Source organism: Lutzomyia longipalpis, chromosome 1 (assembly GCF_024334085.1).
Source record: "Lutzomyia longipalpis isolate SR_M1_2022 chromosome 1, ASM2433408v1".
Taxonomy (NCBI): Eukaryota; Metazoa; Arthropoda; class Insecta; order Diptera; family Psychodidae; genus Lutzomyia; species Lutzomyia longipalpis.
The window spans coordinates 10487790-10498950 of NC_074707.1; positions in this window are offsets into that span (position 1 = coordinate 10487790).

Consider the following 11161-nt stretch of genomic DNA (forward strand, 5'->3'; position numbering starts at 1 on the left):
TTCTATTGGAAATGACATGAAAGTGCTTTTCAATTTCACATTTTCACCATAAAGCCGATGAAATTTAAGCTTGCCAGATTGGCAGAGAAACTGGGCTATTCGTGCCATAAAATGTTACATTTTCCGCCCATATGACTTTAGTATTGAGCACTTTTCCTGGGATATTTTTCCTGAAAATGCTTTCAAAGAGACACTACATATTTTATACATAGTGATGGAAAAATGCATTTTCCACTACAAAAAAAAAGACTTTGGAATAGAAAGTCACTTCACCTGCAGTCTTTGCCAAGAAGTATAGAAAATGGTCATTTTAAAATCTCATTAAATTTTTTTTTAGTTCCTGTTGATAGCGCATTTAAAGTTTTTCCTACCTAGTTTGTTTTTCAAAGAAAAATTTTTGAAGAAAAGCCAATTTTTTTAAGGAAATTTTCATATTTTATTGTTATTTTTCTTTCATGGAAAATTGTTTTTCTTGGAAAGAAGAAATGAAATTTTACTCACATTTTTTTTTCTTTGTTGCATTCTTTTATTTCTTTTCTTGCTTAGAAATAAATTCGCTGGAAATATCAGGAAAAAGTTTTAATCACAGCTAATAAAAAAAACTAATTCTTAGATTTAGTAAAGCTCTACTTTATTAATCATTTCTGTGGGCTTTTCACAGGATGCAATAAATTACATTTTAACATAGAATAGAAAACGATAAGAACGTTATATTTAACACATATAGGAAAATGCATTGAAATAGAGCTTTCAGAATACATTATAAGCTTTCTATAACATTGTAGAAAAGCTAAGAAGCTTATTGTTATTCGACTCGAAAGGAATTCCAAGCATAACAAGTTATATAGCCGTTAAAGTCAACACTACGGGGAATTTCTTAACTATTATGCGGAGAGCTTTCAATCTTGTGCTATGTATATTGTGGCTGTGAGTTAACATGAAAAGAAATTTAGCGATATCATTTGCCATCTAGAAAATAAATTTACGTGCGCTTTTCCCTGGCTGATTTTTGCTGCATAATCTCTCGCAGTTGGAGACGACTGTCCGCGACGGCGGTGTTCCTGCAATAGAGCAACTCACCGTCGGATTTATTGGAAATGTTCTGTGCAGGTGAGAGCTCATGACTGATGGCAGGTGGTGGGTGTTTTGCACGCGCGCGAAAAAGTGCATCCAACTCCAGGGGGGTGTGTGAATGCGTGTTGGTGATGCTGATGAATTGTGACACTTGCAATTTTTTCCCCCAGCATCCCCCTAAACCTACCCCTCGGGAGGGGCAGTGTGGGGGTGTACAAAAGACAAAGTTAGATGGATGACGTGGGTGAAAATGTTGAAATTTATTGACTCTATGGCATGGTATTTACCTTGTGACGGAAGCTATAAATTCCAAAAGAAGTCTCCTCTCGGCTGTTGATATGAAAATCATACAACAATATACAAGAGATATGCCTCTTCCATCCACACCCGGGTTATTATTATTTTGTATGTGGTACATGGTGAAAATATGGCTCACACATTACACAAAATTATATATGAAAGGGCGATCAATTCAAAGTCGTCATTTTGATGGTCCTTGTGGTCTCTTCCTTAGCGCGTCCTCGCGCGTATTATCGCCATCGTAAATTTCTGCGCTTTTCACCGTCACGTGTGAGGGTGCGGGTGCTTTTAGGGTTCCCAAGAGCACCCAACTCAATGGGGGTAGATAGCGAATCACTTACACCAGTATACAGCATATTCTGTGTTGCGAAACATGAGCGTGGGTGCGAGAAAGGGCTCTGTTGAGTCGAGAAATAAAATTGTATCCCATAAATATTCTATTTAGTCTCCCTTTCTCCCCCCCCAATTGACGATGGCAAAGGGGAGGCCTTAAAATTCCACCCTTCACCACACGTAATAGTCACAAATCCACAAACATTTCGCCTATCGGCAGAGAAATAACTTTTAATTGCTTTCACGACTACACACAAAACATCCCCCCGCAAATGACTATACTCCCCATTGACTTTTGAGAGGGATCGCGGGGAAAAAAAGCACCCTTCCCACCCAATTTTTGCCATATATAGCTCTTCTACTTTCTGTGGATATTAAAGGGAATTTATGGGTGACGTGCACTATAAATTTTATCGACGCCGACGAGATGTGACACGATGACGACGATGATGATGCAAATATGCGATGCGGAGCTTTTTATATCGAGAGCACCACAAATATTGCATATTAGAGTACCCCAAAACGCGCCACCCTCTGCACACACACACATATTCCGGGAGGGTGCCTCGAAAGCTTGCATTCTAAATATTCATAGCATACCACACCGGGATCCATGGCGAAGGTGAGATATTTCGGAAATTTTTACATCCATTTCTATTTCCTGCTCTGCGTTGCAAAATTTTGTTACTTTTATGCATATCGTGAGTCATATACAATAATGGCAATCTCATGGCAGGTTGTATATATTCGGGGTGGTTGACAGAAAAGAATAAAAGGGTTGCGGATGAAGGGAAATGGAATAAAAATACGTCGTCAAGGGTAGGGACAGGGGTAGGGAAGACAGCTCTACATGATGGTATAAATTTCCTTTCGCCACTGACGCGCCAACATTGTGCGAGAAAAGTGCTGATTGTGGATAAAGGTGCATGTCTCTTTAAGTCGTCTTATCTTAACTAATTACACCCATTTATTTTGAATGCTTTAATTGATGGGAATTACTTCTAGAGGGTAAACAGTGTTGAGTTTTATTTCAGGGAATTTTAGCACCAGGTTTAGCACTTGAGGAAAGCGATAAGGACATGGAACTAGCAGCGACACAATTAACCCCCTTTATAATCAATAATTTCCCAGAATCTAATTTAATCAAAATAATTAAGAGAAATTGGATTAATTGCATAAAATTGCATTAGAGACAATTAAATATTTAAATAGGAATTACCTGCTAATGGAAAATAAATAGGTAAATTGTAAATTGAATTAAAAATAATACTAAAGTTTCATAAAATTATCTGGATTTTAGTATTGAATCAGTTATACCTGCAATTCGTAAACTTTGGTTTTCCTGATTTTCCTTCCACATTCAGGTTCACAAACAAGGAAATTCGTGTCGTATGAGATCCAATTTCATACACGGACCATCCATAAAAAGTAAATGTTGGAGATTTGATATAGGATCATTTTGTGAGGTGGTTGTATCGCATTTAGGGCTTGTTTAATACCTTTTATTGTACCTTACACGGATTTCGCCCGTAGGGAGGCACTATAAAATATTTTATTTATGTATTTTAGTTATTAATAGACGAAATTGGATATATATTATCTTCAATATACATTAAATGTATGACATTACACATAAATATTATGATGCGCTAACAGGGAATACTGTATGGCACCAAAACTCTGTGTACCATTTAATCATGTTGAGCACATATATTATGCTGCAATTTAAGTGTTTTGGGATGTGATGGTAATTATGAGGAATTAATTGATCATCACACATAAATGCAGTTAAAATGGTTAAAGTGAAATTATATAGTAAGTTCTCTAAGTCAGAATTGTGGAAGATAAATGGGAGGATAAAATTAAATAAATTTTGAATTTATATTGTTTTACCTACAAACTTCAGCTTCAAAGCTTCTCTACATGTTTAGATTAGACATGATATTTTCGCTGTTTTTCCCAACATAATAAAAGAATCAGTATAAAAATAATTTTCAACGAGAAAATAGTTGAAAAAGTAAGAATGAAAAAAAAAATTACAGGGTGGTGACATCGTTGAGAAATAAGTTCCTCGTGGGCGGGAAAATTCCTCCTGATTTTTCTAACGATGCTGTTTAACACATAAAGAGCTTTTTGTGCTTTCATCGTTCGCAAATGTCTCCTCTGAATTTTAATTCTGCGACAAAGTGTCTCAATGAAAATAATTCTGTAATTGGAAATGTTTCCAGAATGACTTGGTGGGAAATTTTTTTCTAACATTTTTTCTCATTTTCCACGCCGCCAAGAGACTCATTCCGGACTTGGTTGGAGTGGAGAAGCCCGAGTAAAAAAAAAACAACTTGAGATGGAAAATTATGTCCTGGGTGTGGGGTACGAATGTGGGGGTGAGAGAGAGAGAGGGAAAAAAGTGGAAATGAATTATGAAATGTGACACATTGAAATTGTATTTGACTTTTTTTTGCCATGCTGTGTTGTGCTTTGAGGGTAGAAGGCGGTGAGGGTGGGGGAAGCGGGGCAAATGGTAAAGAATTTTCAACGTTGTGGATTTTCCTCGTATTTAGAGCTTTGACTTATGTGCCCGGTGGGAGAAATCACTAGCACAAAGTGTTTATGGCCCACCCTCTGTGCAATTGCTAAATACAAGAGAAATTTACTAAAGCACTATATCCCCATGTTATTGGTCTCTGATCCAATACAAAAAATCACGGCTATTGTTATTAAAGTTTTCATGAATAATTTATTTATTTTTTCTTTAAACTTTTTTAAAGATTTTTATGCTTTAATAATATATTATGATTATTTAGTTTCTTAAATTGAAAAAAAAGATCTTCTAAAAACCAGGTAGTTTCAGTTATCCTAAATAGGGTAAAATTATCTACTTTAGGGGACAAGGCAGTTTTGGATAGTTACTGAAATAAATCCTAATTTCATTGCAATTTAAAAGCTCCTGCTTCACATTGCCCACTTGGTTATATTAAGAATCCCATTTATTAAAACTAAGCCATGCATATCAGCACATTATTCACTATGACCGCCACTGGAACACCTCGAGAACAATTTTCTCTCTCCTCACTTGCATGCTTTTGTCTATTGGGAGCAAGAGTGTTTCTCTTTGAGACTCAGCCAACACTCGAAACGTTAATTAAGAGCCAGAGCACCCATACCGACCCACTGTGGAAATGCTTGGCCTGAATTTCCTGGAGCCAAGGGGTGGAGCTCCCTGGTATCTCTGACACGAAAGACATAAAAGTACACGGAGCAGGAAGCTTTCTAAAATGACCCAGGAAAAAGTTCCACATATATATAGGAAAAGCTTAAAAGCTATCGATTTAGTGCGACTTTCCTTTTTTTTTCACCTCACACTGCAGCGCAAATTAAGTGATTAATTCTTTTTTTTTCTCCTTCACACACGCCACTTTCAGGGGATACCATAATGTGGGGATTTTACTCAACATGAATTTCTAATCTTTACTTAATTAAATTCCATATATAGGTACCTACAAAGAAGCACAGGTTACATATTTTACAAGAAGGCCGTGTACTGTGGGGTTGAAGGTCATAAAAGGGCGCATGATGTGCAGAGAGGTAGAAATATGTTTTCTTTTTTTTTATCAACACACTCAATATGTATTGTTGGTGGTAAAATAAACAGAAAGTTGCGTAAAAATCCCTGTGTTTATTTTTCATTTACGGCCATGAGTGTCTGCCAAAAAAAAATGAGGAATACCAACTTGTTCCGATGGAATCAGCAAATTGTGCCTCGAAGCCACTTCATCGTTTGCATGGTTTGCACAATAAGAAGGGGTTGATATGTGGCGTCGGTTGTATTTGCGCTCCTTCTACAGGGAAAGGCCCCAATCGTGGGTGAACTCCTCAGCTCCGGCGGTAGTTTATGTATTCCAATGACATCCAACGGCAGAACCAACGGAGATAGAGAGAAGAAATGGAGAAATGTATCGCAAGGAAATATCAATTTGAAGTGGTATCGCCCGATAATGCCACACAGCAAGAAATCGACAAAATGTGCGATCACTGAGCAAATTTGCAAAATGTTCAACCACCATCATACTCATGCCAAAAACCCTGAAGCTCAATTCGTGCGGGCGGAAAGAAAGGGATAAGAATTTGTATGTTGAACGAGTTCTTTTGCTTATTTTATCCACTATACATCCAATTTAGTGCGGAAATCGATGGTATGTGCTCACCTGGTTGAGGAAGCAAAAAACGTATATATATGAGGAGTAAATGTGTGCTGGTAATGCGAAAATGGGATCACTAAAAGCCACTTCCCCATTTCTTCGCATGCCTCATATCTGTGTCCATCGAGATGCTTGGCTGAATTGCCTAACATTGCCAAGATGTTATCCCTTTTGCACAAAATTCTCGTAATCTGAACCGGAAGAACACGATTACAACTTAGATGTGGAATATTTCGGAAAATTTCGAGAAATTTCTAAAAGCTTTCAGAGCTTTTTTGTTTCAAATAAAAATACAATCTCGCGAATTATATATTTTTAATTGAATTATATTGAAGACGGAAAGTTGCTGCAAACTACAAGAAACATTAATCTTGTAGTATTTATAGAGAAGCGCATAATATATGTACATACATCCTGTTTATATGTATACATAGCGTACATAGCTACATACCTATTAGAATATTCAATGTTCCGTATAAATGCATAATTAAATGCAATTTTTAATCTTTCATGAAACCTAACTTGGTTTAAGATCTTATTCGGAATGCAAATAGCAAAAGGTAGGTATGTAGGTATAAATATATATAAATAGTGAGTTTGTGGAGACCAAATAAGGCAAAATGTGGGCTCTGAATTAGAATATCAATGGCATCCTGCTACTGAAAGTCTCTTTGAGAGTTTTCATCTTCATATACCGCCCCTGAAAAGCTTCCACTTCCGCCCCCGTATGAACTTTGTCACCTTCACCTCCGCCCCCGCATACAGGGTGTGTACTTTCCGTGGTGATTATTCATGAGTATGTGGCGTACGGAGTGAAATTGATACAGAGAGAGCGTGAAGCACACAAAAAGCCAACCATATCCACATTTGAGCGTCATTTCGAGAGTGTCTCCGTGCTTTTAATCATACCAAACATTATTCAGTGTTACATTTCTGGTTTGGCAATCGCGATAAGCTCCGAGTGTGAGAGTTGGAGACTGGCAGTGGCTCCTGAATTAGACAATCCAACCCCCTGAAAATAATTATGTTTTCCAGGAGGGAGAAAATGGAACTTGGCTTAGCCCGGGCGGTACTATTATTTTGTGGTATTCATTGCTACCCGAATTAATTTGCACACTCCCGAGGCGCGCCAATTTGACGCACTGACAACAAAGGGGATGGAAACATAATGTGACGACGAAATCAATGAAATGTTACCGTCATTAATTAAAAATTCATCTCTCAGCTGTGGGAAAGACTTGAATTTGGAGAATCCTTCATCAAAAATCAATTAAGCCCCCTTTGTATTTAACACATTCATTCATTTTCCACCCGGAAAGTCCTTTTCACCGCATAAGGATCATGTTTTGAGGGGGGAGGGGGGAGTTGAGGGGACATTCAGGAGCTCAAAGACCGGAAGTTCATAATTCACAATACATACCAAATAGAGTCACCCACCCCCCTCTGGCTCTCCCGGAAGACATTGTTTGTCAGGTATTTGATGTATGCAAACATTTAGTGGTCCTTCAAGCAACCACAAAGCAATATGGCTTCCCAACTATATAGCGTCGGATACTTCAGCACCCCCCCCCCACCTATTTATGCGGATGTTTCCATGCTCTTTGAAGTCACACACATATCCTCGTGTCCGGCAAATATTTCGAGCAATTAAAATATTGTAAATGAGAAAATTCCAGAAATTATGTAATTAAATTAACCAACTTGTTCGTGTAGCGGAAGAGAATGAATAGGATGACATGCAAATGATGTCCCATTCATTTGGGGCTTAGGATTCTTGCGAGAATGTGGTGTTGGGAATTTTATTCCAATTGAGATAGAGAGACAAAATTCACTTCACACAGTACATACCCAAAAACAACCCTCCGCCTCAACAAAATCAACGTCATTGCGAACAAACTCACTTTGATGGGGAAACTTGTTCGAATGGGACACCATTCACTCAAATTGACGCAAAAACTATAAATATTTAGCATAGAGAGAAAACTAACAAACACGAAATCCAAGCACAGAAGCCGTTTTGATGTGCTATCATTTTGATGTCGAGCTAAATAAAAAGCTAAAATAATCCCAATGGAAATATTTCGGAAGGTCTTTTAATTAATTTATTTGGGATATTTTCGCTTTTTTTTTTTCCTCATTCTCTCTCACAGCTACCACCATTCGCTCCGCCACTGACTCAATAAAATTAATGGACGATCCCAGTGAATGAGAACTTTTGCCTATGGATAAAATTTTATTCGGTTTTTTTTTGTATCATCCGCGGTTACCACCATCAATAGGGAAAAGTTGAATGGGAATGTCATTAAAGTTATTAGAAAACATTCTCAGCAGTTTTTCTTTCGTCTCAGCGGCTTCTTCTCTTTCCTTTTGCCCATCATTTAGTGATTTATTAAACGAACACGAGATGTTTCTCATGCAAAGAGCCATGTGAAAATAATATGAAAGGGGATTTTGCTACAATTTTCTTAATCAATTTTTATGATTTAAGGAATATAATTTGTATTTAAAGCTATTAAACTTAATTATCCCTGTAAAATTTAGCTTTTTAAATAAATATAATAATTATCAAGAAAAAATTTTTAGCAATAATTTATTTACTTTATTACGCTACTGTTATGCTATATGAGAAGACGTACGGAATAAAATAAATTCTTTTTTTTTTATTATTGGTAATTTTTGACAAGATATTAGCCCTTTTATCAAAAAAAATTATCGGGCCTTAATATTTAGGTACTCTAGATAATTTCCAGATTTTTTTTACGCGTGAACTAAAGTTCTTAGTTTTGAAGAAAAATAATAATTAATTTCACCCATTTACTCTTAGTTTAGAATGAACTCTTAAAAATATTTTTAGATGCTACAAAATTAGGGGAACGTTGCCCAATTCCGACCTCCAAAGTTCCGCTCAGAATGAGAAGAAAAAGGTATAAAATAAAATCATTTTAAAGCCCATTTAATGCTCTTTTTACTTCCATAACTTTCTACATTTAAAGTTTTATCAATTTTATGTAATAGCGGATTAAAAAAAAGGTCGAAGGAGGTCGGAATTGGACCACGTTCCCCTATTCTTTACTCGACCAAACGAAGTAAAATTAAATTAAATGTCTATCTTTCATTCAAATTAAACTCTAATAAAATTATTTTTAGAGCAACAGTAAAAGTGTAAACTATGCATTACGCTTACACCGTTTACCAATTTACCGAATTTCTAAAAAGCTTACTAATTTAATTTATTTTTCTTACGCAATAAATCGATGAGAAATAAAATAGATTATGAACTTGTTATCCCATTAAAACTCAGATTTAATTTTTCTAACTTAAATTATCGTGAAAATGAACATTAAAAAAAACTTTTCTACTTAAGCTTTTCATGAAAACTTTGCAACTGTTGATTCTCCAAGCCGCACAATACTTAATTTTAGAGAGTATTTTCACAATGGCTGTCATAATCCTCATATTCAAAAAGTGAAGGAAAAAAATACAAAACTTTGAACATAATAAGCTGAAATTGGGTGAATAATTGTGAAAGTCTAAAGTGGTAAGAATAATGGGAATGTTGGCTTCAAGAAGACTCCGAGGGCTCTATAATTAGTCCCTTGCAAGTGGCGTTGAAAACAATGAACTTTCCCACAGTAATGGAAACTCCTTTGAATATTTCAATGGTGCGAGGAGGTGAAAAACCTCATATTAATAACCATGTCGCCGCTCCTCTATATGAATTTATAATATTGCTTTTAATCATGAATTTTTTAGTTGTCATTATGTCTATATATTCGTGGAAAGCCTCCGTTTGTTTGTGATCTTGACGATAACATTCTTTTTTCTCTTTTTTTTTCAAAGAATTTTCAGAAGAATTTTTGGAGTTCAAGAATTTATTAAAAATGTAGAAGATAATATTTTATTTTGAAAGAAAATTTCACCTAAAAAATATACGCAATTCGTCCTGAATTCACATCTTTTCCAATATTGAAGGAGGGAAAGGAGAAAAGGATGAGCAAAAATGGCAAAATAGAGTGAAATATGAACCTCGTGAAAATATAATTTGTAAGCTAGTCACAATAAAATTAAATCAACAAAAATTCACAAATCGTGCGGAATCGACAGGGTCACAATTTATTGTTTTCCTTCTTCTTGTCCTTTTTTTGCACCATCCAGTTTTCCCGGCGTGAAGACTGACTCGGTTATATCAATATGTACCCCTCTCCCCAAAAAGCTCACCGTAATACACCCTTCGTGTGGGGGGCAGCGCTGCCACTCTTTTCCCATTGCTCAGGGGATGATTTCACGGGCGAGATATAGTTGTTCAACAAGAAAAGAGGGTGTTGCGATATTGTAAAGATTCGCACGAGAAGAATTGAAATTTATTGCATGTACCGCGCGACATTCAAATCGATCGGAAGCAATTGTAAAATTCATATTTATTTCCCGCCCTACATTCCGCTGCACACTGTGAGCTACACAGGAGGAATCTACTTTGATTATTGGAAATCCAACAATGTCCATGGCAGACTTGGCAAAAGGGGATGCGCCTCAAATTGCGCCCGGTGGAGATGAAAGTGTCGTCCGGAGATAAATGGAATTTGAAATGCGATTTTATTCATGCACAAACCAAATCAAATTCATAAATTATATTAACTGCGCTGTATGTCTTGCAAGTTTTCAGCATCGGGAATTTAATTAAATGAAAAATTGCCCAAGGCCCCTCCTTAAGATTAGGGACACAGGCAACCAACGAATCGTATATGCAGCCATTAAAGACGAACTTTCCAGGATTAATTTTAATTGAGATATATGTATATGGATGGACATATTTGAATAAGAAGCATTTCGGGGTAAGTAATATAATTATTTACGCGTAAGTTATTTTTCATTAATATTCATATATTATTTCTTTTTTTATTAAAAATTTCTATTTTTTATTAAAAGGTAAGAATTTACAAAAAAAAAAAATCTTTAATCTGCCAATATTTTAGAAAAAATATGGAGTTGATATATATAATTAAATTACATCAATTTTAAGAATAAATTACTGTAAAAAAAAACATCGCTGATACTTTCTTATAAATGAACTTCATTAGCTTGTAAGAAATAAGTAAAATTTTATTTTTTTTACAATTTTAATTATAAATAAAAGAAGAAATTAATTATGCTTTTAAATCAATTATTTTTTTTTGGTGTACCGTAAAATGGGGTGTATAGGATCACTGGGGTGAATAGAATCAGCAATCTGGGAAAATCTTTTATCGTAAATTTTG